Source organism: Ischnura elegans, chromosome 1, assembly GCF_921293095.1.
Source record: "Ischnura elegans chromosome 1, ioIscEleg1.1, whole genome shotgun sequence".
Taxonomy (NCBI): domain Eukaryota; kingdom Metazoa; phylum Arthropoda; class Insecta; order Odonata; family Coenagrionidae; genus Ischnura; species Ischnura elegans.
Window position 1 is genome coordinate 53503282 of NC_060246.1, and position 26183 is coordinate 53529464.

The window sequence follows — 26183 nt, forward strand, 5'->3', positions numbered from 1 at the left end:
AACAGCACTGTGGAAGAAGAATGATGATGCCCTTAGTATGCAAAGCAATTTTAAGGGAAATTTCGGCATTATATTTTTTTTAAATTTATTTCAATCAATCTAAATGTTAAAAAAGAGAACTCATACATTTGTTTTGCGGAGCAAGTTCATGTGATACTTGGCAAAGTACGTGAATGTTACGCGACCTTCTATTTCATCATTTTTACATCATTTACGTCATTCTTTTGTGTATCTTAGGCGAAAGTTGAGTTCTGCAAATTTTTTCTTCTAGGTGAGCCACACATGCTGGATAACGATTTCCAGAGTTTTATCTCAGTCGTTAAAAGTAACTTTTTTTTACAGCAAACACTTCATTTCGTCTCATAGTTTCGTCTCATTTCAGGGGTATTCTTATAAATTGGAATTTGAAGTGCGATACGAAGTCATCGGTTTTATCACTTTTGCCGCGTTTATCCTCGGCTGCTCACGCCATCTGCAAACAGCCTTCCGTCGGAAACTAGAGCTCTGTTTTTAGGATAAGTAGCATGGAACTAATAATGTATTCCTTTTCAGCCTAAATTTCGTTCTTACTTCTCGATGCGAGAATCGCATTTTGCTGGATAAACTCTCATATTGATCTGGTGGCTTGTACTTCCGAATCCGATCCGAATCCAATCCGAAAGCTAAAATTTTCGAATAGGTGTCGATTTTATTTTCGAGAATTCTCAAAACCGTCTGTGTCTCAAATTCGATATGAATTCTCTTTTAAATATAGTGTCGGTGGTTGGGGTTAAGTTGGGAATATCTTGGGTGAATATGAAAGGGGATACATTTTTCCAGATCGGAGGTATAATTTTAAGGAATGCTTGCTTATCTATTAGACTCGGAGTTATTCGTAGAATTAGTATCATTAGAGTCCACTTTCCGTCGCCTGGTATCGATAAATTACTAAATGAAGTGCGAAAAATCCACAGAGAAAAATCATTCGCCCTGACCGGGATCCCGGTCAGGGCGAATGATTTTTCCTCTGTGGATTTTTCGCACTATTTGTGCATTGCGGGTGACTCCGTAAAAAGTTATCACCGTGGCTAGTCCCGGTACACTTTAATAAATACTAAATGAAGGTTTGCGTTGCATTAAGGAAAACACTATATTAAGTACGTACATACATTTTGTGTCAATTTATGTATCCTCTCCAATAATTACGCGAGTCATGGACTAATAAAAATCCCTGAAATTCTAAAGATTCGTTCATCAAAAATCTTCTCGACTATAAAAATGTTTCCGGCGATACGTGGTAAAATCTGTCGTTCGCATCCAAATCATTCGAAAACTATGATAGCTTTAACTTTCATTGTGTGGAGAAGCAGTGAATTGTTGGGCGAAGTTTTCCTCTCAACATGACGAGAAAAGTCATTCTATCCCCCCGCGGGAGAGCGGAATGATTTTTATTTTGACAGTTACTAATTTATTGAAACTGTCCTTCAGTTAGTATCGCATTTCATTAATTTAAATGGGAGAAATGCAGAATTTTTGCTGCGTCGTATTTTTTAATTTAATATATTTTTATTTTTAATTCATCTTAAAATATAACTTAAAACTAGGAAAAGCCATTAAGTGCCAAATTTTTCATCAATCTGATCAAAATATTTTCGGCAGATTGGGGAAATTGTGAGATATGCCGTTTGTCTGTCACAATACTGTCTCTTGCGTAGACCTTTCCCAAATCCACTCGTCGAGGGTGTTGTGGATGTAAGGGGCCGTTCCCCTCCTCGGCGGTCCCCAGATCACCTAGTCTGCATCGACGATGGGGTTATGCGGCGCTTACGTAAGGTGGTAACCTAGGGAAGGCAGGCGGCGGGCAGGGTCTGTGGGCCGGGTGTTGTTTGCGGAAGGGCAGACCAGAGAGAGAGAGAGAGAGACACACACACACACTCATACGGCAGGGGCGTGAGAGGATGGGGGTTGGGCTGGTAAGTGGGTCGGCAAGTGGTCGCAAACTATGACCGTGGTGTCCTGAGGGGTCGTCTGGGAGGGGCGAGGATTATTGTCTCGGCGGCGTAGTTTAGGGAGATTGGGTTAGGAGGTAAGGAGTGGAGAGGGCCGATCAGGAAGGGGTCTGAATGGTGTAGTAAGAGGAGAAGTGTGTAAGGAGGGTAGGGGACGAGAGAGATCTCGCTTGCAAATCTCAGAAGGGATGGAAGTTGGGAGGAGGTGGTGGTTGAAGTGAAGGACGGCGGGAAGGGTGTTTTTGGGAGGTGGGTTGTTGAAATGATAGGGGTGGGGGGTTGGTCTGGTGGGGCCGAGAAATCTCAATGAGTGACGTGTGGCGGAAGGGTATGTGCGTGAATGTGGGGACCTAAGGGTGAGGGGAACTGAAGACGGAGTGGGGGAGGCTTGTTCTAGTTTGTGAGGGAGCTTCATCTTCTTTCGGTTGGCGAGGTTAAGGTTTGGGTCCGTCTTCTCGGATTTTCTCCCCAGCTCCCACCGCATGTGATATTCGTCACTGCCCTCGAGGTCAGCACGAATGCAGGAACAGTCAATTCCTGCACTCTTCATAATTGCGTGTCCGGGAGCGATTTGCGTTTTGTAAATAAGTGCGTCCAGGTGGTACATGCCTTATCGGTTCTATTGATACTTCTCCTTTCAATGTGAGATTTCATCCTCTTTAGAGGTTTTAGCGCAAAAAATCAGTCCCTAATGTCAATCTAGATCCAAGTTGAGCGCAAAAATAGTGCCGAAACATGTCAAAAATCTGTAATTTTTAATGGGGATATAGGTTATCCACAGTCCGCTTTTGAGTGTGAAACCTGAATTAGCGGCATTTATACGGTGTGATGGATGTACTTGTTGTGTTATGATCTCTGTCGAACATTTAGTATCCGCTCTTGAGCATTCAACGGGGACAAAATAATTTGTACTTGATCCAACTCCTCGAGAGACCCTTGGTCCGCAGTGGCCCTCACTGACTCGAACGTCGAGCTTATATCAATCGCACCTTATCGGTAGAAGTCCACGCTATGTGATGTGGACGACGAGATGAAATCCAAGGCAAATTAGTTTTCATGGTTAAAATAATGTACATTTGTTTGAGTAACGACGAAGGATTGCAACACTCCGATATCCTTATCAGAGTTAAAGGTTATCAAAATTGCACGTTACTCAGGAAATCATATTTATTTTATAGGATACTTAATGGGTACCCTAAAATCTGATGCCTATGAAAGCGAGCGTGACTATAGATCGTTCTGTGGTTTCTAAAATAGGCTTGGGCTCCCAAAGTGGCAACCTACCCTACCAACAAAAACCGTAGGCCATTGAATCACCGTATCGGATATCTGATTTTCCCTCGAAAAAGGGATTTTATTCATCGACAAGCTTAACAAAATTTCGATCTCTGTCACCCTTTAGCACTCTTTTGTAGACTGGAACGCTGAGTTGTACATTTGGCGGCCGGGTTACTCTAGAGTGTCGAATGCTGAAAATAATCACTGATATTTGTCCCTCGATATTGCTCATGCATACGTATGTATCCCTTTCAACGCGCCCCACTTTCCTTGTTCAGCTCCTCTTCGTTTTGGTTCGTTTTTTCTGCTGCCTCTTCCGTTGTCACCCGCCCGTCACCACTTGTTGCCCTTCAGTGATCGAGCCCGCTCCATATCGCTCGGCTCGTTTCGTGCGAGTCCTCCTTTTTTTCCCTTTCACTCTTTGACACTTGTCGCCCGGGCTTTTTTTCCGCAAGGTGTACCTGGGGAGCGAACCCGTCCGGTCCTATCCTCCTCTCCGTTTAGATGTGCGGAGAGGAGAAGGGGCGGAGAGGCATAAGAAGGGTTCTCACTCCGTGGCCTACTTTGGAAGTCGATCGGTTATGCACGCGAAGAGTCGCCTACCTCATCCTCTCAAGGGTTCTCTGTCATTATGTGTGTGCCCCCCCTTTCACTTTCTCCGTCGCCTGAATTTCGTCGCCCGGAAGCTGTGAATGCTTTCCTCGTGCCTATCTATCTGTTACGCTCGAGTCCATCCGAGATAAGGCTAGCGCCGTTGCACGGCTATGATTTGTTTACCTTTGTGTCGTGTTCTTGGTAGCGTCTCGTCATCAGTGATGACTTCCTGGGAAATTTTGTGTGTGGTGTGTTTGTGGAGTGGGCCAGAGATAAATCTCGGAAAGTTATCAGAAGCGTAGGTTGCGATCGTTGTGACTCTTTTGTCATCTTCATGCATTTTCAGTTTGTTATATATGTTAAGATGGAAGTAAATATTTCGATTTAAATCGAAACTAGAAGCTTGAACGTCGTGGAAGGGCCATGTATTAGCTATGATAACACTTCGTGACTTCCTCATTTGATTTTAAAAAATTAAACCGGTTTCGGCTACCAAGCCATTTTCAACTTTATAAACACAACAATTTTTAAAATAAATTGTGTAAATCACGAACCGTTATCATTTTTAAATATTTCGACTAGATTTTTTGGTAAGAATTTTAACTAGCTAATTTTTAACCATCATGCGTATTTGGGTAGTTTTTGGGCGAAAATCTCTGATAATTCTTTTTTTTGGAAGAGACTCATCCGTATGCGTTCATGGGCGAATCCAGCATCATAAAATGTTGAGAACAACAGGTCTGGGGGCTATTAAAATGTGAGAATGTGAAATTTCGTCATTTAGCGAGTGAAAAATATGTCAATTTTACCACCTCGCGCTTGAAACATATTTCTGAGGGAAATAGTAAGCTTTCAGCATTATATTCCCGACCCAAGTTATCATAACCCCTATGATAATGAATGGCTGATTTAAAATCTGCTTAGGAAATGTCTTGAGTGTGAATGAGAAGTTATTCGTGTTCTTCTCTATGATGGCAGTCTTTAAATACTTCACTTAGACCCATTGATTGGAAATGGAAGAGGCCAATTTATGGATCGAAAGTTGCTAGGGATCAGAGCGAAAGTAAAGAGGCTAACTCTACGAAGTCTTCGTTCGTGATTGGGGCGCATCCCGCCACATCCTACCTCGTTGGGAATCATTTCCTTCCTGTTTCTCAGTTAGAGGGTTCTGCTCGAGTGACCCCGAATAACCTCCGTGCTCCTTCCCCACCTCCCCCCCCCCGACCGTCTTCCCAGCATATCCTCTCATACCTGGCCTCCCACTCGTGCTCTTTTTAATTCGAAGAGCCCCGCCCTCCTTCCTTCCAACCGACTCCGTTTTACGCGCCCTCGCGTCGTTTAGCCCTTCGACCATCCTGTTCGCCGTTTTTACAACCCCAGGAGCGCGTTCGCCCCTCTATACGTGCGTGTATACGAGCGGAAGGCGGGTTTGGATGCCAGGATTTTTACGCGTCCCTGTATATGTGTGCCCCTTCTCTGAGATCCGATTCAACGTTCGCCCCCTGGGGTATTTATGAAATTCCAGGTCTCATCGGACGTGCTCGTTTCCGCAGCTATAATTTCTGGTTTCCTCCCCAATTCCGTTCGTAACTAAGTAGCTTGAAACCAACCTAGTTTTAGAATGAAAAATGCTGTCGAATTTTTGTGGTGTTTGAGATTACCGAGCTGGGCTGTATCGAAGTACCTGATTAGTTTGCATGTTGTTGTTGTTAGTGAAAAAGTTTTGTATATTATAACGACGTTTCACTCGAAAGTTGCGAAGGCTTTTTGTGAAGGCTCTTTACCATTGAACGTCAAACACTGGGGTAGTGTCCCGAAAACTACCAGCTGATATTTCAATCCTCTTTTAAGTCTGAGCCTTGACTCTCACGTTAATACTTTTAACAATTGAGGTATAATACTCCGAGCGAGCAGCATTGTGAAGGTGAAATAACTTGAATAATTTAAAACCAACGTAGCATGTTGTGAGTCAATTTCAATTGTAATTTTCTATCGTAATTGTTATTTTAAGCTTTTATGGTTTACTTGTTTATTGATGGCATATGCGGATTTTATGGAAATCACAAATAACCGAGCTGTATTCCAGTATAAGTTGACTTGAGAATGGCAAGCAATTTTCATTCATATTTTCCCTTAGTTGACATGCTTTTCTGTCAGATTATTCTATAGATTCTTTGCATGAATATTCACTCGCTATGGATTCATAGTATGTCAACGTTTTCTCCCAATGTTCCATAGTAATTTCGAGAGCATTGTATCATTTTAAATGATTGATATCCGATTTAAGATTCTGGAGAATTATGTCAGAAGTGTTTTAATTGCTCAAATGCTTCCTAAAAATTTTAATGTAGTTTAAACAATTTCTGGAGTTAATCAAAATTTGCCTCGAGTGAATTTTGGTTGCCATGCATTTCACCGGAAGCACGGAGGTGTGGCAAGGTGTGGAGGTTTGTGATGTTTTCCGCCGAGCTTACATAGGTATTTGGACACATCCTGCGCCATTGCATGTAGTATATACATCCATACCACGAAATGCCGCAGCCATTATTCAATCCAGTTCTAGATTCTCTGCGAGACCGGATGCAGTTGCACGGCGGAATGCGACCCTCCGATATCGACTTGTGTATCCTGTGCTTGCTGCTCGTGAACACCGGATTGGGACATTTACATATATATTTAGGTCAAACTTCCGGATTATTTTTATGCTGAATGGGAATTTCAAGGTAGAGGTTTCTTCTTCCGCCGTGTACTGTTGTCTTTGAGCGAGAGCTGAGGCGGCGCTTACTGTTTAGTTGAGATATTTTGCAACACTCAAGCCTTCAGATAGGATATTTTATTTTTTGTGAATAAAGTAGTTGTATTCAGTTTGAATCGGTTGGCCAATCCATTTTAAAATTGCTTTGTTGATCCAACTTTTGCATTGGCAATGTATCTGATGGATATTATGAAGGCATTTCTTTAGAATGCGAGTGATAGTGCGAGGTTTTCCAAATATATAGGATTCTATTTGTTCTTAGCTCTCTAATATGGTTCATTTAACGCTTTGGGTGTCATAATGGAGATCATATGTTGATAAGCCCAAGAGACAGTGTTACTAGATCTTGTTGATTGGAAAAAAACAAAGAGAAGAAGGGAAATGTTCTCTTGTATCATTTTGACCTTTGGTTACCTTATTTAAAGTTTGAGGCCACTCGATCGAAAAGCAGAAATTCATGAATCAGCCCTGAACATAGAGGTGAAGAGAAATCAAAAAATTGCAGGAAATTATGAAAGAATCCAGTGCTCCATATAGCAGCCGTTCTTTTATTTATCGTGCTGAGCTTATGATCAATAAATGACTTAAGAAAGGCGACCTATTTCATAGCACTCTTTCAAGTCGTTATTTTTGGAATCAACAGATTAAGATGCGCGATCACGTTGTCAAGCGAGGAATAATTTCAACCATATTTTTCGTCTTCTTTATTTACATCATATTATTCCGTGCTGATTCCTTTGAACTTTCAAGTCAACTCGGTTGCTTAAATTTTTTTTCGCGGCGATTTAATTCGCGTCCGAACTTCGTTTTGACTCAATGAACCGGGTCGCTGTCGCGTGCGCTTTATTCCATATTTCCCTTCGCGGAGTTTGTTTACGTGGAGTATTCCCTCGGAGTCGAGGCCTCCTGACCGAGCAAGTGGAGTTCCGGACTTCTCTTCCCATCGGCGAATCCTTATTATTCATGAGTGGAACAAAAAAACGGCTGAGAAATGAGAGGAGGGTCTTTCTTCCTTGCCTTCCGTTTGCATTTTTTTTCGGTATTCCATTTCTTATTCCCTTTCCGTTCGCGTGCTGCATCGCCTTCTCCTTCGCAATACGACCTTTCGCTCTTCTCGCGGAAGAAAAAATATGAAAAGATATCGGTGGAAACTTCACGAAAGGGGTGGGACTTTAAGAGATTGGAAAAAGTGAGATATTTTACCCTGCTGGTCAACTACTCTGTCCGCTAAACTACCTTGTGGTCTTATTGAAAATGCTATCGCTAAAGTAACAACGTTGCCGCACGTGGTACAAAGTTAGCGATTTAAGAACATTTATGAGTAAAACCTCACGTGCGACTTGGTATTTTGGCATCCAATGAGTTAGTTCACAAACTTGGTTTTCATATGCTTTTTGTGTAAAATCCTCTGTAGTTGTAAATGTTGGTTTTAACCGTCTGGTATTTTTATGGTATTTTCTTTTATTTCCAAAAGAGAGAAGAGAGAATTATGCCCTGTTTCCCGATGAAAGGCGATTGAACTTCGTTTCTTTGCCAGATTTGCTTTGTTAATTTTTTTGTTACGTTAGTGTTTTTTGCGATTAATATCCGCCTAGCATGACCTAGCACCTATTCTATTTCATAGTTTAATCAATATATAGCTGTCTACTGAACGCTAAGCAAGCTCTTTTCTTCTCTATTCTCTAGTTAGGTGGTATAGTTAACTGATAAATTTACTTTCGTCTAAGTTTAGTGACGAAGTTCTATCTTATCGAAGTTCATCTAGTGACGTAGTATAGATTTCTTCTTGTTTCTTAATTCTCCTTTCTCATCACAGTCGGGTTCCCTATTTCGAAGACATATTCTCATTCGTTTCAACCGACAATTTCTATCTAATATTTTAAATGCAATAATTACGTGCAATATGTAATTTAAGGGTGATTGCCAATGCCATTTCACTTCCCTCCCTTCCTATGCTGTTCATTGTATACTGGCGATACCAGCCTTTGTAGATCTGTTGCCAAGAATCTCAGTTTTAGGTCTTCTCCAGGAAGCAACGAGCGACATAATCTTCAAATTTCCTCATCCTCTCTTGCCATCGCTCCCTCTCGTGTTTCTTTTCCATTGATTCATGTATTTTTCTGTATCCTCCCCTTATCCTCTTTCCTTCCTTCTCCATTCATTTACCTATACCTGTGTGCGTGGGGATTAAACGTCAACCCTTCTCTTTCGTCCTCCACTTCTCGAAGCACCACCACACCTCCTCCAAACATGCTTTTTTATCCTCATATTTTTTAGGTTCGCCCGATTTCGCCACCTGTTTCCCCCGTCCTGATCCACCCTCTCTTGTCGCCACCCCTTTCCGCCACTCAACACCGCGACAATTCAATTTTTATCTGGAATTTTTATCCTCGCTCATCGCTCAAAAGCACTCCTTCCATTATTTTTTTTTATCATTTCCCACCACTTACCTCCACACTCATCTGCCTAACTCCACGACAAGCCTTGTCATTATGGTTGGCCTCTGTTTTGTTTTGTTTTTAGCGCAAAGTTTTTTTCATTCGCGTTCGTAAACATCCTCCCCCTATGCGGAGAGAAAACAGTTGAAAACGCGATTCCGTGCCTTCAAGATGCTTTTTCCTCTGTCTTCGATGTCGTGTAAGTGAAATATGATGCCGCGGAACCGCTATATGATTGGCAATTTTGCATGCGTCGAACATAGTGAACTGCTTTCATTCCCGGAGGAATCGGTGAAAGGTTTGTGTTGCTCTGCATTAGGCGATGCGTAAAAGAAGAATTGAAGGATCTCCTTCGAGCTGAGTACATGGAACAGATTTTTTTGAGCGCTTCAGGAGGTGTAATTTGTTTAAGTCACTCAAATGTCCTCTTAATCTGAGTTTATTAAAATTTAGCTTCATCGCTTGAAGCTATACCGTTTCAATTGTTGTGTTAAGAAGGAACCCGTGCTGAGAGGTAAGGGATCTAAACCGTTTCTAATATGTATCTGTAAATAAAAAGAAGGGTTACTTTTTTTCTTTATGGCATGAAAGAGTCTGTAATTTTCCTAGCGTAGGTAAAGTTAAATATTTAATCGTCAAAGACTGTTGCCGGATGGTAAATGTATGCTATAATGTAGCCCAAATTTTCCATTATTTTGATGTGTTAATTATTTCTTAAATTCTTTGAATCTTGTCCTCTCTAATCATAATTTATTACAGATTTTATCATTCTGGATCTCATCTGTCTGTTTTCTCCTATTATAATATCACTAACGTTCACTCATAAAATAATTTAATTCTTTATCTCCGTCTTGTTGGATTAGTCCTTTTTCTTATACCGCGTTCTCTCTTTTCTTCGTAAAAGATCTGGTATTCTTGACATCAGAGTAACGGGTAAATTTTTATCTTACCTGTAAGTATGAAGAAAATTAATACCGTCCCTGTTTTTGCTACCTTCCCCCTTTTGCCTCCATTTAAATATAGATCGTACCCAGACCCCTATGGTCTATTTTATCCCTCACTTAGCTGTCTCGTCGTTCATTTCCATCTCCTGGCTTGTATTTCGTATAAGCCGGTGCCATTCCTGTCTCTGTTCCATCGTGCCTGAGTGCAAGAGGGTGCGTTGTGAGTCCGCAGCTGGAAATGTCGGTCACAAACAAACCTAGCTCCTTCACCCTAGTTTGTCTTCGTGGGGCAATAGAGTTCACCTTTTGATGGGGCACCCAGGTGTCTGTCCCCCCCTCCCAGGTGCGACCGTGACGGTAGACCAATGGAGGAGCCATTGTGGAGGTGCCGTCCAAGTTTCCTTCTCCACGCGGGGTGACGTAACTTCTCCGGAGAAGGAAGCCCTCTCTCTTCCCCTCCTCCATTGCTCCTTTTCTTCCACGGCGATAAACCCTTTCACTGGTCCCTTGGTCCGTCCCGGCAAATCCTCCCTTCCCCTCTCGTCGCCTCCTCCTCCTTGCACCACAGGCTTAAATGCCACCGCGGTCCGTCTCCCATGAATTGTCGGCTCATAAAGCGAGACGAGGTATGGCAGATACTGTTGCTTATATTTCAGCCCCTTTATCTCGTTCGACCGTAAACTCGGAGACAAAATTTCCCTTTCCTCGCGTCCCTCTTCTCGCCTCTATCCACTTTTCTCGTTGCGGACGGGGAAAATTTCGCGTTTGAATTAATGTCGAGTATCGGCGTAACCTCCGATGACGCACGATTGTCCTCTTGTCGCCTCTGTGTGTGTGTGGGAGAGAGGGAGGGGGAATGTAGAGGGGTTGAAGTTTTCGTGTTGGAGCATGAGGTCAACCAGTGTTTGTGTGTGTAAACGATGCACAGAGTTCGCTTTTCCCTTTGCGTCCCTTTTATGTGACTATACCTCGATACGCTCTATCTCGTAGGAGCCGTGATGAGAGTTTTTATACGCAAATTATGTCTTGTTTCTCCACATTGTCTATCGAGTTACACAAATATTTATCCAACTGCGTAGTTTAAGTGATGAATAATAATGGTTATTCACGTATTGATATTCAGTTGGAAAAGTATGTAACGCATGGATGCAGCTGTGAGAGCTCATTCCAGAGAAAATTATCATAAAACAGTATTAATAAAGACACTCTGCATTTTAATCAGGACTGGTTTAAACGTTAAGCAATGCACGCGGCCGCGTAGGGCTCAAAGCAAAAGGGGCCGCGCTAAAGTATGCGCTGGTTTTTAAGTCCTAAAAGTATCACATTCATTATATAAGATTAAGCACGTTATAAGTTTACGCTGATGTTTAAGTCTCGACCCTCATTCGTAAAGTATTTGTATTTATTTAAAAATGTATCCAGAGAGAATCCCTATTATCTCTCAGGTTATTTTTGAGGGGGTGGGGCGGAATGTTGTTCGCTTACACTAGTAAAATGTCTAGAACCGACCCTGATTGTAATAGTGTATATATTCACTGGAAACTAACTCAAGACTGAATAATGGCATGACTATACAATTAAAATATATTATTAATGCGTATTATAAAGCCCAGTTAGAATTTATCTAGAATATTTTCTAAAAATAAAACTAAGGAATTCTACGAAAAACTTCGACGGTTGTCGTAGAACGCGTTCCTATTCTAAAGAACTCCAAGGAAAACTGGCTCGCGTTCTGTTTAGATCTGTAGAAATAATTTCTCTAGAATAGACATGGACGCCCTCCTTGACGGTTTCCCTATTAAGTGCTCCGTAGAAAACCATCCAATGTTTCTTTTCTTAAGAAGACAAGAAATCCTATTTAAAAAAAAGTTTGAAATAAATTGTAAGGAATTTTTTAGAAGGGATGGAAAATCATTATCACCTGTCCACTATTTCCAGCGCTGTATGATTGGAGGTATGAGTTCGTGAGTAAGATACATAATTAGTTCTCTTTCGAGTGGCTGACAACCAATGCAATTGATAATCTGTTATGAAGATCGTTTTTATTACGGCTTTTCCAATGCACAAATCCGTAGAACAGGTCCTCGCAAATGCATAAGAGAGTATTTGAATATTTTCTTTTCCATAAAAATGTGGATAATGGAGATTTTAGAAGGAAGTATTTTCAAAGTTTGAGAGTTGAGAGACAAAATACGGTGGTTATACTATAGAAAGACGTCAGTATGAATTAATTTGACGTAAAGTGATGATGTCACCCGTATTCAAGCATTTTTAGTCCTTTAAAGGATGTGTTGTATGAGTATATTAAGTTTTATGTTCCGCTAAAGTGTTTTGTGAGATGCCATAGTCAATTTCGATGGAATGCTTGTCTCTTTAGTTAGTTTGTAAATCCTAAATGTAGAGATCAATTATACTCATCGATATATATATATATAACCAGGAATTGGGGGAAATTCTGGTTATAGGCCAAAGTTCGTGGAGATGCATGACCTTTCACGAATCCGGTAATGTATCTTACACGAAAGAAAACATTTTATCATGTGATTTGGGTTTACCAGTCGTGGTAGTTGTTAGAGAATGCTCGGCATTGGAGTTCTGAATATGGTAAAAGGAAGGAAATTTTCCTTGTTTTTACCTGTATTTCCTCATCATGGTGGAAGTGTTTGATAGTGTATTGTGCCCTTTTGAACCCTTTGCCAGATATTGAAAAATATAAATGCATTACTATGTCTTCATCTTGGTTCTTAGATGCTCTAATCCGATGCGACGGTTTACTTCAGCTCCTTCGTTTGTTCAGTTTCTTTTATTTATGTCCGGAATCTATTTATGCGTTTTTCTCGTATAAGGGTGTGGCTTCTTTGCTGAAGGCGTATTTAACGGTTTTGTCTTAATTTAAGTATTGATCCCTTTTGAATTACTGCCATCTTTGTGAGACATCCCGTCCCTGACTAGTAATTGAGGAGTCGTTTCATGAGTACTTGTCGAAGAAAAGGCTGTATGATCTCTATGAGGCGATGAAAGTTTTATAGGCTTAAATGATTTCTGGAAATCAATTTACTAATTTAGTAACTAGTGTTTTAATTTAGAGTTTAGTGAAGCTCAAAATTATTTCTTATATTATTTAAGAAATAATTTTCTGTAAGCACCGTGTACTCCATATAGCCAAATTCCGCTATTGCGATTTATTAGCCCACGGAATGAAAAATGATTTGCCGGCCTGATTACCGCTTGATCACCGAAGGCTCTCCATAACGTTCACTGGGCATTATCAGGTGATCCCCCGATTTACTCAGCTGCCTCTCATCGCTTCTGTTTTTCGATCCCTTGCGTTTGAGTATGTTTTTTTTTGCGCTGCGAGCGACGTGAAAATCATTTCCATCGGTCGGTGCAATTTGCGCCCATTGCCGAGGCGCGTGTTTCTCACACCTATTACTCTTCATCCTGCCGCGGTCCTTGTCGCCCCGACTGATGCGGAAATGTTGCGAGCAGCCTCTTGTTTTCATTGTGCCCGCCCACGCTAGCCTTATCTCGAGCCCGTGGTTATGCGGGGGCGAACTTTCCATGCAATTTGCGTCATTTCCGTTGCTGGCCCGCAATTCTTCAACTGGTGCATTTGCGGGTCATGAGTCACGCGAGTAACTATCGCGCTCGAAAATATCCGTTCGTTTCGTTTTACTAATGCAAACGTGCCCTCGCGACCCAGTGCTCATCTACGTGGAGTGACCGTCGCCAAAGTGATACCTACTGTGCTTAGACAGTCACCAAAGGTAGTGGATGAGAGTCCCTATGAATGCCTATATGTGCTGTAGTGACTAGCGCGAACGTAACATTTGCAATGATGCTAGGGGAATGAAGTTTTAATGCTAAAAGTTGGGTATGTGTAACCACGTACCTCGTGTCTACCAAATCATTTTTTTTCTCATAAAAAGGAAGAAGTTGGTGGTTGTTTTCTGAGTCATAAATTTTTATCCAAATAAGTACCGTAATGTGCAAAATTTAACCGATGATAATGCTTCAATCACTTTTTTGTTTTTAATGCTATTATTATATGAAAAACTTATTTAGTTTCATCGCCAGCGAATGTTTTTTCCGTTGACTGATCCATGAACTGTTCCCTCAGGTGAAAGAAATAATAAAGCTAATAGATGTGTTACTGCTGTCGCGGTTTTGTTTAGGGGAAGGGGTGTTAGTTAGTCTCCTCATCGAAATTCGTGAAGTTGACGAATTTAATTCTGACGGTAATTTTTTCGATGGCAAAATCAGTGAAGTTACATAATATGTAGATTAGTCGATCAGTGCGTTGGTAATTTTAGGTAATTGGCATGGGATTGTGAACATATACGGTAATTCTCACCGTCATGACCTTCTCCATATTTATTCTTTGTCCCGACTGATGTTTTCGTTTGCTCAAGCTTGCCCGGAGTCGTCGTATTAAATTGTCTAAAAAGCTATTTCTAATCGCGAGCATTTTGCTGATTGGAACGCAATGTTTTTGTTGCCTATTATTGCTTATGTCCTTATGATTAGCTCTAAATTTATCGCTTCTTACTTTGTCGTCCATTAAGCTGTGTTGTGTGAGTTCTGCATGATTGATGCTCAAGCTGGTATTTGGGAACGACAGAGTTGAATTATAATGAGGATGACCACATTTCGTAGGACTGAACTTCGTGCAAGTTTATACCGGACTTCGTGCAGAGTAATTTGTCCTGAGGAAGGTTGAAAATGAACTTTCTTGTGTACTTACTTGGAAAATTTCCGTGTTTAATTAGGAAAATAGAAACAGTCAACCTTGCTGGTGAAAATAATGAAAATCAGAACTCAAGTGGATCTCCACTGCATAACCTATCGAATCTCATTGGAAGTCGATCAAGTATTCCATTAATTTGAATTGTGTTAACAATTTCCTTTTACTCGAACGTAGCAAATTGAGAATGGGAAAACTGATTTTTACTGAATGCTGTGGACTGCGTTATATTTATGCATTCTTCTAGCTGCTATGATTTCAGAGACGCGACGGACAAAGAATTAGGCCTAGAAAATATTATGCCTTCGTTTCTAAGCAATATTTTTGGTAATATACAGAAGAAGTCTTATTTTGGGTAGTACCACTGGGGATTTCAATTACAAAGTATATTTTCAGTTTAAAATTTGCTTCCTTGATTGCATACACAAAAACCGTAAAATTTAGGAAAGCATGTTAAAATACTCGTTCGTAATTATGCGGACTGGATTACATTATTAAATAGTATTCTACGTAATTGTATATCAAAACGACGTTATCGTCAAAAAGAGAAGTGTTGCTCTCAGTCGATTTGAGTATAGACATCGATTTCATTTTATATTTGATGCAGGGGCCTCTTGGGATTCGAGATTCGGATCAGTTGCACTTGAGGGTGTTCAACTCTTCTATTTTAAATGGTAGTTCATTCGTCTATGCATCCCAATTCTACGTTGATTTCGTAAATTTTGACTCAGAGGGCACGAATGGAATTAATAATATTTTTAGATTGTAAATTTAGCGTCGGTGGGTCGAGGATGGTTGGGCCGTGTGAAATGTAGGGTCGTGCGTTGTTTTTTTGGTCATGTTGAATTTGTAGCCCTTTGCCCATAAGGGTAGCCTTTAGTTCCCCTTTCCGGTGGAATGACCCTTCGCGCCTGTAAGGAAATGATGCGGGGCCAGTCCACTTCCCGGCCTCTGCGCCAGATGGCGACAGCAGCACCGTCTCGCTCGCAAGGCCCCGTCGAGCAAAAGGAAATCGACGCGAGAGCCGTGGTGCCGATACCCGTTCGCCAGGCTGCCTTAGGAATATTTGCGTCCATTTGTAATTCTTTAATACACAACCTACTTATCATGGTTTTGGCTTTCGTGTCTCTTGGTACCACTTTTTTTAGTTCACATTAATTACTGATAAGAAAGTAATATTTATTTTTGAATATTTAGGATAATTTTGGAAAGTAATTTTTATATTTAGGAAATACGTACGTAAGAAACGTATATCTTCAAAGGGAATTAATATATGTACCCGAATTTCTGAACAAAAAGTAAATAAATACAATCTCTATCAGGGTTTCTGTTAGGCTGCTTCAATCAAATGTTATGCTGCCCAAATAAGTTAATTAAGTGATATCAAAATGAAAATTAACTTGAAAAAATGCCGAAGCAGTTCAAAGTATCATTTCCGTCACTTGCATGTCGGGAAGTTCACGTGAGCAACCGAATGATGATAGGCTTTTTACGGGCTTTTGTGGATAAAGATCGATCGAAGTGTGTGCCACTTGCAGGGATGATTTCGCGTTGCTCAGTTCTCAGCCACGCAATCTATGGCCACTTCCATCCGGTCCTCGGCTCGCTTACCCCTGCAGTAGACATTTGGCGTAATTTTCCTCGGATTCACTTCATTTCGACGAATCGTGATGCGCTCAAGGGCGTTCTTGTTCTGCCCTCCATCTCCTCGTGAGTGTGACCCTTTGTCGGTTGAGTTCAGAGCCGCCACCCCTAAATATCCCCGACAGTCCAAACCCCTCTCTCTCATATGGTGGCGAAGTTGTTATACTACCTCCGCCGGCGTTAGCGAGGAAACACCCAGCCAAGGGAAAAGATGGAGCGAAAGGTGCTGAGGGGAGGAGTTGGTGGTGGAGAGTGAAGAGGCTCCCAGTAGCTCTTGCCATCCTTTGCTCTCCCGCGGCAGCGCCTTCTCTCTATGCGGTGGGCGTGCGTAATCGACGCCCTGAAGCATGTAACTGAACGTACGCCAATGTCCCTTGAGGCGCTTTCCGCGTGATATGAGATTTAACCACTACCTCGGCGCTACATCCCGATAAGGGCTTTGGCGCCTAAGAGAGAAGAGGGGGTTATTCATGGCGCTCTTCTCACGCTCAAGTTTTAGCTTTTAAATCATGAATTATATTAATGCCGCCTCGGGTTGATCCGTATCCAATTGATGATCTTGAACTTTCATGTAGTCTCCTAGGTCCTTATTGAATTGTACTTACAATTAGTAACGTTTTGTATATTTTAAAAACTTCGAAGTCTACGATTTCGGGAGCCATGAAGGTTACTCATGTTTAGGGTATGATTTATTTACGTCTTTATTTGGTGACATTTCGATTCTCCTAAGTAAATAATTGGGTTAGAAAGGAATTGAGGATGAATGGTTTAAAATTAATAAATCCTACCTGTGGCCTGGGTTCGAAGGCACTGGTGTCCAACTGAGCCGCCTCATTTGGAATAGGGAGATTGCAGTGCACTCTTACTTAAAAAAAACCACTATCTGTCCAATGCTGTTAGCTTGGCGGGGTGAACACACTCAAAAGTTTCTAGTTTTACTGAGTTCTCCAAGTCCCCACTGTGTATTCCCTTGGGCGACAACCTTATCAGAAGCATGGGCTCCAGTCATTCGCTGTCCGCATTTATTCCAAAGAAGTGGTTCATATTACGGTTTTGGTAATTCTGACAGAAGTATTTTTTTTCATGTCAAGTATTTAAGGTTTCTCCTCTGAATCCATGTGTAGTTTTGGGAATGTAAACTTTATTCGGAGACCATTATGATTGTTCGAGTCAATTAGCGCCTTCATTTAATTGTTTCTCTATTGTAGATATTAACCATCAAATTTCATTGATGCTGTTTTTTCTGCGGTAAACTTGATTTATATTATTTCCTTGTAATGAATAATTAAGCCAAGTCTGGAGCGATTTATCAGCAGTGTTGCCGTGACATTTTGTGTCCTCGTATAGTTGCATGTCTTGACATCCCTGTGTGTTTTTTCCATCAAATCATCAAGTCTTTTTACCCTTAACCAGAAAGGCAGTTGAATTTTCTATCTGAAAGCCCCGTTTCTTTTTATATAATGCGCTTGCACTGGTACATCCCACTGGATGTATGCAATGGTTATTAAATTTTTTTCTCTTCTTTGTTTCGGCAGGTAATGGTGTCAAGTTGTAATGGAGTGAAGGGACTGTGGGAGCTGAAGCAGGCGACGTTGAGTCGGTGAAGTGGATGAGTATATCATGGCTCTTTCACAGTGTCGCGGGTGTTCTCTTCAAACGTAGGAATCATAGGTTCGAACTCGAGGCCCTATCAAATATCCTTTCCCCTTCAAATTTTGGCAGGTGATCGCCCGAGAGGCGGGTAGTAACAGAGAGAGGACGGCGACGGAGAGGCGATATGTGCGGGAAGCGTTTTAAAGCTCTTTCCTTCTGAAGACTTCGTTGTGCGCACAATTCCTGGGTAACCAACCCTGCCGTACTTTCCGGTAGTCCCCGCATTTTCATTATTATCTTATCTGTACATAAGTGTCATAGGCGCCTTTCTAACTTTCTAGTTAAACTTTGGCAGCTTAATACTTCAGTTCGATACCTGCGTATGTGTGCCTTTTCTCGTATTTTTGTTCATGCGGAATGATGTAAATTACCTCCTACTTAAACAAAAAAAAAGTTCCAAAACTCTCAACTTCAAAATATAGTGATGTTAATGAATTTTTTTTGTGTGCCCTTATGTCCCGTTTTTTTCCAAAAAGAATTTGTAATCCTTTTTAGAGGCGATTTCCTCCGAAGTTGGCTCCCCCCTTTAGTTTCGGCTGGTAATGGTGGCCTCAGGTTTTAGTGCAGGGAGGCGCTGGCGGTGGTGGTGCGGCCGCGTGTTGGTGGTGGTGGGGTGCGCGGTTTCGTCCGCGCGGGGCAGATATTGATGACTGCTCTCCTAGAGGGCCTCTCCTCCTCCCCCCCGACCCCCTCATGTCCTCCCCACACACCCCTACTCCTCACCCCACTCACCCCTCCCTTCTGAAGCTCCCCAGCCTTTCGCTTGCCGACGACTGTACTTCCCTCCGCCGCCCCTCCCACGAGCGCGCTCTCTTTAAGCGGCATCGTGCAGAGATGGCGTTACTATCATTCCCCCTGTCTCTCTCTCATTCGGCTGCTATCCAATTTTTTTCCTACACCTCGTCAAGCTAGGCATAGACCGGGCACTTAGATCGAAATGCTCCAGGAAATGTACGTATGCTATCCCAGTCCAGTTTTCTTCATCTTTCGCGTTCGGCGAAAGTGCGGCCTTTTTTATTTCACCGACACTTCTCTTCCATGAACGGAAGTTAAGGGCGTTGAGTAGGTTGTTTTCCGTGGAAAGTAAGATTTCGTGGGACGTTTTGTTGCAGCAATGCTAAAATGAAAATAATTTGAATTGATTCGTGGAGGAGGTGAGATTGGAAAATGGTTGCGAAATGAACGTTCGATAAGGGAAGATTTTTTTTGCAGTTGCCCCGCATTTTGTTAAGACGAGGGGGTAAAATTATCTGAATTTCTGAGAAAATGTATTTTTCGATTATTATTTTCCCAGGAAATTGGTAGAAAAAAATCAAACTCGTTTCTGTGTTGAGTATGTGCAATCAGTAATTAAAAATCCCTGCGAATGTATGGGTTGATATTGTCGTGACCACGTTGGTCCAATATTTATCTTATCGAACCCACCCTCACATTGGAGTGGGGGGACTCTCTTTCTCGGTCCTGGACCGATCCGCACATCATTCTTTCGGACTTCGTTGTAATAAAATGGATTTTACTTGATTATGTGGGTGTTTATCTTTAAAGCGATCGATCCTCTCATAATTGACCAATTTGAATTCTACGATCCCCAGTCGGACTCTGTTCAGGTACACGACAATATGAACTTTTAGGAAAAAATACTGTGGTTCAAGCATTAATTTAACCTCGGAGTTTTACTGAGAACTGGCTGAAGGAAGTTAATATTTCGTCGTTTTGCCACTGTGTTCATTTCTCTCGATTCCGCGTTCTTGCATGTATTGAAATCCATAATATTTTGGTCATGACATTGGGAAGGGTACGGTTTTCGACGCTCGCTGGAATTTGTAATCAGTGTAACAAAAGCATGGGAGGTCGTCTTTTCATCCCCCCCTTCCCGCCGCCACCCCGGCTCAATCCCGCTCTATACTTCCCGTCCCTTCCCCTCCACTCCCCCACCCTTCGAGTCTGACTCTCCCCCTCCCTTCTTTCCTTCCCTTCGATCCCTCTCCTCCCCTACGTCCCTCACCTCTCCTATTTTCCTTCCACGCCCCTCTTTCCTCTTGCCCCCCCCCTCCATTCCCCGCTCCGTATTCACGTCCGACTGGACCGCGACGTTGCCAAACTTCGGTGGCACAAGCGCCACCGTGGACGGGATCTTTCTCTCTCCGTCTCCCGTAACCGCGTTGGTGCAGAGAAAGGAGGATAATAAAAAGGGAGTGAGGTATTGGAATGATTTTTATTTGGAGGGTGCATTGGTCATGATTACTCCCCCAATAAGTGTTTGTTCACCTTGTTTTTTATATGTCGCTGCTTTTTCGGGTACAGTCCTCTGACGTGAGTGTTACATGGTTTTTGCCGCGTTAAAAGTTTCATGTTTCGCGTTGATGTTTCCTTCTTTCTGAAGTTTTGGAGTAGGATATTACGGAGCTTTTAATATCTCTGGAAAGATGCACATTTGGTTACTTCATGGGGTCACTCGCCACCTCAATGATGAAAAGGGCTCCATTCCTTCAACCCAAGTATTTCATGCAGATGCCTAGACCTTCCCAATGCGTGATAGTTTCGCGCGGACGGTATTTCTAGCGCCCTTGATATTGAAATCATTGTTAATTTTTCGGGTAAAGGTATGCGAAAATCGTCGAATTTCTTTTTAAGTTTAACAAAGACAAGGCTGAATAGTTTGTCGAAGTTGTTTGCGATCTCCCCTCCATCTTTTCAGTCGGAGCAGTCTTCTTGCGACTTCATTCTGATCGAACTCGGTTTTTCGTTTCGTCTTTTTCCCTATGTCTCGTTGGAACCTTCGTTGGCGCTGCGTTGAGTATTGCGCGGCTTGAAGCTCTGTCTCTCACACACACAAGCGGGCGAAAGGGGGCGGCGGTACTCCTTTCCCCCCCACTACCTCGTTTTCCGCGCCCCCCACCCTTTCCGTGCTCCTACAACATGAATGCCTCACCCCACCTCTTTCTCTCTGTCTCTATTTTTCCTTCCCTCTCTCCGTACATTTCTCTGCTCCCCTGCGATGGCAGAGAAATGGAGGTTTGCGCGGCTCAACATGGCCGACAAAACACTTCGTACCTGTCACCGTATCCACCTGTTCTGACCCTTTTTTTTAACCTCTCCTTCCAACCAAACTCTAAAACAATCGATCAGAGCGGTGCTCGTCTTGCGAAACAAAAGACAAGTGTCCATTGCGGCCAGCGTTTGCATGGAGTCATAATGATTCGGACTTGCGCGAGCGCCGGAATCAGTTTCCTCTTGGCTATGTGATCATTTATCTCGTTCCTCTGTTGTGTTTTGCTCGATATTTTCCCTCGTCTTGGGACTGTTACGTGTTATTGTTTACTCGCGGTTTGAAGCTAGCAGTTTCGTGAAATGCGACAGTGATTTAATTGCAAACTCTTTATAAGATTAGGTGACATCATAGGAGGGCATGAATATTTCTGGTTGTGCTCCACGTGATGAAGTTACTGTTTTGAAACACGTTCTATTGCTTTATAGCCAGCATTTTCTGCTAATGACTTTTTATTTTTTTAGTGCAATAGAAGTTTGTCATTATTTTTCAAATTACGTAATTAAGATTAGTTTGTCATTATTTTTCAAAGTTACATTATCAAGTTGACCTTCTCTGGTTTTAGTTTCGAGAACTTATAGTCTTTTTAAAAATAATACAGTTCATATTGAGTCACTGTCATAATTTTTTTATTTTATCAGCTAGTCTGAGAATTAATATTTGTTTGCTGTCTTGTATATTCCTATGATGGCAGACAAAGCAGGCTTTATTGTCTTGGTTAATTAATTTTGTTAATAGGGTGAAATAATTTTGTTAATATATTGTTAATAATAATACCTTTGCCTCTGGAGCGAGAGGTCTCGAATGTACTGTAGAATAGGAATGGTTGCGTGTCATACTACTTAAGCTTACTTCTTAAGCGTCAAGTTTTTTTTATTTACAACTTGGCGCACCTTTCATTAAGCACGCAGAGTTGTAGGAATAATTCTTCTTACCCTTTTGTTGCTTGCAATGTACATTGGTCTTACGAACATAATATTGAGCCTTATACATTTAGTTTTATTATTACTTTTAAGATTATTTCCAATGTTTTATTAATTTCGAAATTTTTTTAATTATTTTGGATTAACTATGGCGTATGGGAATAAAAAAAATAGCTGTATGTGTATGATAGTTCTTTTGATACTCGGTTACTAGGTCGGTTCTTCCTCAGAGTGTTGGAAGGTTTACCGTTACCCATATTATTCTTTTGCTCATTAGCATAATATGTCGGCAGCCTATCCGTTTATTACCGCCTGTATGTGATTCATTCGATGCTTTGGAATCTTATTTATTCACCAATGACTGTTACAGATGTTCTCGCATATGTACAGATTAAGTTAGATGGTTGGTATCGTAACGCAGCACATCTATTTAGGGGGCTTCCGGGGAAGTGTGTGGACGTAAAAGATTTTCATTGTACGTAATATTTGCCTTTAAAATGGTTAAAATTACCTTTCTGTTCCGTGAACTTTTATGCGTCCCGTATTTTCTTCGAGTAACCCCATGAGTTGTCTTCGTTGCCCTTATTAAGTACGTTTCGTGCTGTAGACAAATTTTTCGTTGCATGATATTCTACCCTCGTCGAAAGTTTTTCATGCTCGATTTTTATGTCTATGGTTGTTATTTGGAATCTTGCTATTTCACGGAAGCAGAACATTAAGCGAAAATCGCATAGCTAAATTTAGGGCTGTAGAAAGTTATCGGTGTGTTATTATTATTATTACTGAAACCCCAGCTCACGCAGAAATTATTTCCTCCCAGCATGAAGCGTTGTAGAACAACTTTGGGTATTCTATGTAATTGCGTATGGCGATTGTTTTGACTGGTCGTACCTGCTTAACTGTTTCGCTTGTCTTTTACTTATGTTAGGGAAACTTTTCTTTCGTCAGCCCTTTCAGCCTTATATTCCCTCGTCCTTGCCGCACTATTTTGCGTTGCTCTTGAACCAGGTGCCGATCGTATCATCTGGGATATTTTTGATACCCTTTTCTTTAATAAATGTGTTTATGTATCACCTGCACGCGTAGGTAAATGTGAGCGTTTGTAAACGAATGCTATGGTCGGTGAGGAAAGCAAGCATTCTCGCATTGCCGTTTTTCGGAAGCTTCTTGTTCCAGGTTTGGCCAATGAGAGTGGCTTAACAGTTGTATTGAACGTAGGATGCATGCATTTCCTTATTCTGGAGGAATGGAACCTGTCATACACCTTAGTTCTAGCTGAGCCCACAGCAATTGACGCAATCACTAAATAGTTATCGCAAGAAAGGGGAGATCAAATAATATCATTGCCGTGGCAGTCGGTTTTGACGCTGCTTCTGATGATTTAAGTAAAACAGGTTTTTGTTTTTCTCTCAAGGATGTAAAAATAACATTACATTTCGAACTGAAACTTTCCAGGTTTACAATTCTAATTCAATCGAATGGCAATTGTAATTGTTCGTTGCTCCGTGCCTCAACCAACTCTTCCAAAATATTAATTTTGCAAGCACTTCCGCGTGCTACATAAATAATATTTTATTCATAGTGACTATATATTCCAAATTTGGGTCATATGATCTCTTGTTTACATACGTGATAATTTAATGATTTCAATTTTAGTAATGAGTTGTCGGTCTATTGAATTTTCAAGTTTACACGCCCTGGCGTTCTGTTGTTGTCTTCGGTGGTCGAATTTATTAATCACCTCTGCGATGGCCTGGAGAGTGTTGCTTTGTTTCTTTTTAGTCTTTGTTTTGTTTTGAAAGCGCTGGGCTGTCGGGCAGCCGCTTCTGATAGATGTGGTGATTACACGTGGCAGAATTGATTGCCTTTGGGATAAATGGAGATAAATGTTCATTTAGATCGACGTGCTTGGCAGACTTCGTTTCGTATTTAACCTGGGTAATTAGTCCTCGTTTGCCTAATCGTGCAACTTTTGAATGAGACCTTGACTTGTGCGATTAAGGCACACTTCCATTTCGGAGCTGGTAAATTGATCTTAATTAAATCCAGGTGACGCATGTCGGTGTGAGGGAAATATTTATTCCCCAAATGATGCAGTATATCCCTTTCTCGTTTAGCCATTGGATCCAATGCCGCGCAAGGTATTGACGGAGTTCCTTGTCATGAAAGTTGGATTTTTAATGGATGCATATTTTTCGTCGCTTCACTCAATTTTTGAACCTATTTATTCTTTGATCAAGCGGTACACCTGAAAAATCTCGCCGTTAACATCTCCGCGTCAGCTTCATTTTCGATCTGTCATAATTTTCTCCAATTTGTTGTCATTTTCTCTTATTTTCATAGAATATTATCCTTCACTCATAATCCTTTCTGTTTGCTTACTTTAATAGGGCAGTGGGCTGAGGGAAAGTCATGGAGCGTCTGTAGTTCGTGGGTGCCTGTGGAAGGGGGTACTTTGTGATCAAGTTTCATTTCGTAGGATGGTGATTTTTTTCAATCTGATACAAGGATAGTATACCTCCCGTGTTGTCGTGTAAGTGTAATGAACTGATCGCAGTGGTGACGATGACTTGGATTTCGGCTCGCTAATCGTGGAGACTTGGTATGTTCTGATGAAAGAATGGGTGAGATATAAAGTGAAGCTTTTCGTTTTGTGTGAGCATTGTCACACTCGATGAATATACCCTCAATATCCCACTCATCTCTTTGATTGGGGCTCTTTCCTTCAGAAACTTTCCACGCTCAACTCTAGGTTTTCCGGTGGTGCTATTTCCACCTTGCCCCATAGACCACAGCGAATTTGTCATTTCACTGGAATAATACTGATTTCTAAGTATGCATGGCTCCTAAAGTTGGATTATCCATTCGATTCCCAGTCAAGATGGATTTTTTTCACCAATGGGGTAACGTAAATTATTCTTTGCTGCTCGTCTTCTCATTTCTACCCGATCTCTGCTTTTTATCCATTTTTTGTTGTATGTTGATGTAAATACATTGGTCGGTGCAAAACTGTTAGCGCTTGGTTCTGGATATCTATTTACAGGAAGCACCTTGTAGAGTAACAAATAGGAAAATTATATGTCTTACTGAATTATCTGATGGTAAATTAATCTTTTAGAGAAGTGTATTCTTTATTTGATGCGGCAGTATTCAGAAGAGATGCATTTTCAAGCGCTGCTTGGGCAATAATCTTGCTGAACTGTAAAATTACATTCAAATATTTAAGAATGAAAAATTGCTCATGAAGTCTCAAATCGGCATTTGGATTGTGGATTTACGGAGTTTGAATTGTATATAAATAGAAAAAGAAAATTTGTCTCTTGTGCAGTGATGAAGAAGTTATCATTTAAAAATTTGGCCTTCAAAGACCTTCGTTCCTAGTCACGTATTTATCCTCAATACATTTCTGTGTCTATCGCTGTAGGTGTCTCAACAAATGTATCGTTGTTATGTGAGTTGAATTTTTTCTGATTGAGGTCAGTGCCTTCATAAGTCTCACTGTGTGGGCTGCGAAGTACTGTGTTGTAGAGTGATTTTTTGCGCGCACGTATCTCTCCCATCCCCCAGATCTCACTCCTCTTTTCTTCCATGACCACTTGGATGGATTTTTATGTCCTCAACCTATTTGTCTTCATGACTTACTCGGATTTTTTTCTCGTCTTCCGCTATTCTTTCCATGATTTTCTTGTTAGTAGTCTCAGCGTCTCCTCGTACACTCTCGCTTTTTCATGTGCTCCACGTGGTCGCATCCCGCGCACGTGCAAACTGCTGGTTTCACCCCCTTCCCCGTTGGTGGCCCTTACGCTGCGTCACTTCATGCCTTTCTCCTCACTCGCTCGCCCTTTTTCTCGTGTCAAGCCGTTTCTTGGATGAGTACGCTCGGAGCGCCGTAATGCCTCTCTTCTTGCGGATGAAATTTGTGCAAAAAGTTAGCGGTCGCTTGTGAAGAAGAGGTGTGAATATCTCGGTACCTCCGCGCTGTGTCTATCAATGAATTTTAATCATGTTTCTCATAGGATTTAGATGTAATAGAAAGGTCCGTGGTGGCATATAATAGCATGTTTTGGAGGCGTGTGAGCCTTGCTCTTCCTTAATTTATTAATTTATTTCCTCATTAAGAGCTGGAGTATCTCCCGAGTACATCTTCGTTTCGATATTTATTCTTATTAAATG

At 41.5% G+C, this 26183-nt stretch overlaps 1 protein-coding gene across 1 annotated transcript in view; it reads left to right on the forward strand.

The window, feature by feature from the left end:
• Positions 1–18424, forward strand: part of LOC124160729 — a 60206-nt gene extending 41782 nt beyond the window's left edge. The window contains exon 7 of the mRNA XM_046536731.1: positions 17921–18424. The gene's annotated coding sequence lies outside the window, so the exon portion shown is untranslated. The remainder of the gene's footprint in view (positions 1–17920) is intronic.
• Positions 18425–26183: the final 7759 nt, after the last annotated feature.